Source organism: Saccopteryx bilineata, chromosome 3 (assembly GCF_036850765.1).
Source record: "Saccopteryx bilineata isolate mSacBil1 chromosome 3, mSacBil1_pri_phased_curated, whole genome shotgun sequence".
Classification (NCBI taxonomy): domain Eukaryota; kingdom Metazoa; phylum Chordata; class Mammalia; order Chiroptera; family Emballonuridae; genus Saccopteryx; species Saccopteryx bilineata.
This window is the reverse complement of record NC_089492.1, coordinates 65,716,352-65,719,478: the sequence shown is the minus strand read 5'-3', so window position 1 is coordinate 65,719,478 and position 3,127 is coordinate 65,716,352. Positions and strand designations below refer to the sequence as shown.

The following is a 3,127-nucleotide window of genomic DNA, read 5'->3' as shown; positions in this document are numbered from 1 at the left end:
CCCCCCCCCAAATACGAATAACCTCAGCAATCTTAAAAAAGAAGAATAAAGTGGGAGGTATCATACTTCCAGATATCAAGTTATACTACAAGGCCATTGTACTCAAAACAGCTTGGTACTGGCATAAAAACAGGCATATAGATCAATGGAACAGAACAGAGAACCCAGAAATAAACCCTCACCTTAATGGTCAATTGATATTTGACGAAGGACGTAAGAGCATACACTGGAGTAAAGACAATTTATTTATTTATTTATTTATTTATTTTATTATTTTTTTTAGATGATCTGGTCACAGCCTTTATATAGGATTTCCACTATTCTGGGTTCAGGGGCTATCTACAGAAACACTGGATCAACGAGCAGCTGACATGATATCCAAGACAATTCACCATACTTCCCCAGGCTGCCTCCCGCATACAGAGGAAACATGAAAGTCTATCTCATGACAAAACTCTGTACATGCAAATAAAAACTTAAAAAAAATAAAATAATTAAAGACTATCTACAATGCTAGCTCTTTGTAGAGGTTGCAGGTTCTGGAGACTGAAGAAATTCATAGGGATCATGGGTCATCTCTGGCTGCTCACCGACACTGAGGCGAGAAGGGCTTCCCAGGTGTTGCTGATCCCTGTTGGAGGTGTTAGGGAGCTGAGGTCGGATGACGGCCGGGAGCCCCCACGCTCTGCCTGCGCCTCATGCAGGTGCTGTAAGAGCTTTGTCGTCTCATCCAAGTTCAGATGGCTGTCATCATGGTCCAGCTCTTTCTTCACTTTCCCCAGAGAGCTGAGCATGGAGATGTCCAGAGAGACGTCAGAATATGATTTCACTGACATGAAATCCAGCATAGAGCCGCCATCTCCTAGGAAGTCCCCAGCCTTTACTTCATCTGGGGGCTTCATTGGGACACTTCTCTGCCACAGCTGAAAGAGCATCCGTGAGCGGTCTCCGCCTGTGATCTGGTCCAGGAGGTCGTCCACCGTTCTCTTGCTGTAGCTCCCAGCATCCTTCACAAACTCCTGCAGGCTCAGTGCACACTGCACACCCATCTCGTCTCCATAGGCTGAATATAGAAGCTCCATTTCATCTGATTTCAAGTCTCCAAATACAGAATTATTATGCATTGACAGTGCTGTGCTGGCACTGGAGAGAAATGTGACTTTACTCCTTCTCTCATCTTTGAAGCCAAGCGTGGTGAAGCTGAAGCTGGGGAGCAGCTTGCTGGAGAGTGAGCTCAGGTCCACCGGGTGGGTCTCCTCCTCCTCAGCATCTGGTTCAGCCGTGTTGACCACGCCGTAGAGCAGGCTCCCGTCTCCAGTCTTCTTCAGATAGCCCATCTTGCCACCCGGAAGGAGTCGGCTGATCCTGTCCCGAGCCTCGTCCGGGGCCTGCTCTACCAAGGCCAGCACGCGTTCTTCTGCTGTGCTGTCAGTCAGACTGGCTCAAACATGCAGCTGATGACTTCTCTACTCGGCCTTTTGGATTTCTTGGAAGTTTCTACTTGTCCAGGTACAACTTCAGGAACAGGTTCCTCAACAGCTGTATCTTCATTGCCCAGAAGAGCTGCCTGTTTGCTCATCATCTTAAAACTTGCGTGAAGGATCTTCTTAGCTAACTTGTAGTACACAGTGTCTGGTCCATTGTATGTCACTGCATTATCACACATCAGTTTGAAATCTGCCTTAAATTCCGCGACAGACTTGTATTCATTAGCCACAATTTTGTCCTTCATTGTGCCAAAATCCATTGGATGCTTTATTATCATTGAGTATCCAGGAGCAATTGCATCCGTGACAGAAAAAGGAAAAAATCCATGAGGATCTTTTCTCTGGAGCTGTCGGAGGAAATGCTCTAGTAGTTGCTGAATAGGCGTGCTCTCATTTTCAGCTGGCTGTGTCCCACATGCTCGGACTGGCCGATCAGGAGGCGACTCGACCTCTATCTTCTTCCCAGGATCAATGTCATCGGCCTCTCCCTCTGTGTCGCAGTGTTCCTTTTCCCGTTCCCGCTTCTTCTCTTCCTTTTGCTTCCTTCCTTCTTCATCATCCAGATATTTCTCCTTCTCTGACTTTTTTTTCCTCTTCTCTTAGTGCCTCTCTCGTTCATGGTCTGACCTATCATCGTTGTAACTGGAGTCATGGCCAGATCCAGAGAGTTCAGTTACTTTGCTTCCTCCAACCTTGAGACCAGCTTCAGGGGCTTCTCCAAGGGCTTGTCTGAGTAATCCTCGTACCAGGAGCGCCACTCGGTCTTGTGTTTCTTGTGCTTCTTGCCCATGGTGGCAGCGGGGCCCAGGCGTGAGGCGGAGAGCAGCAGCGAGCGCCCTGTGGCCTGGCTCGCCTGCTGCTTCACCCTGTGGGTGTCTTGGAGCCACGGAGGAAGCAGGTCCCGCAGCCGGAAATCTTTAATAAATGGTGTTGGGGAAATTGGACAGGCACATGCAAAAAAATGAAACTAGACCACCAATTTACACCATTCACAAAAATAAACTCAAAATGAATAAAAGACTTCAATGTAAGTAGTGAAACCATAAACATCTTGGAAGAAAACATAGGCAGTAAACTATCCTTCTCTCGTAGCAATATCTTTGCTGATTTATCTCCACGGGCAAGTGAAATAAAGGACAGGATGAATAACTGGGACTATATCAAACTAAAAAGTTTTGCACAGCAAAAGACAACATGAACAAAATAAAAAGACAACCCACACAATGGGGGAACATATTCGTCTGATAAGTAGTTAATAACCAAAATCTATAGAGAACTTGTAAAACTCAACACCAGGAAAATAAACAATCCAATTTAAAAATGGGCAAAAGAACTGAATAGACACTTCTCCAAAGAGGACATACAAATGGCCAGTAGACAGATGAAAAAATGTTCAACATCACTAATCATTAAAGAAATGCAAATTAAACCACAATGTGATACCACCTCACACCAGTCAGAATGGCGCTCATTAACAAACCAACACAGAATAAGTGCTGGCGAGGATGTGGACAAAAGGGAACCCTCCTGCATTGCTGGTGGGAATGCAGACTGGTGCAGCCACTGTGGAAAACAGTATGGAGATTCCTCAAAAAAGTAATAATGGAACTGCCTTTTTACCCAGCTATCCCACTTTTAGA

The 3,127-nt window shown here is 45.8% G+C and overlaps 1 pseudogene; it reads right to left on the bottom strand.

Annotated features, from left to right (window-relative positions):
- Window positions 1-431: 431 nt before the first annotated feature.
- On the bottom strand, window positions 432-2,277 carry LOC136328540 (bromodomain-containing protein 9 pseudogene; annotated as a pseudogene).
- Window positions 2,278-3,127: the final 850 nt, after the last annotated feature.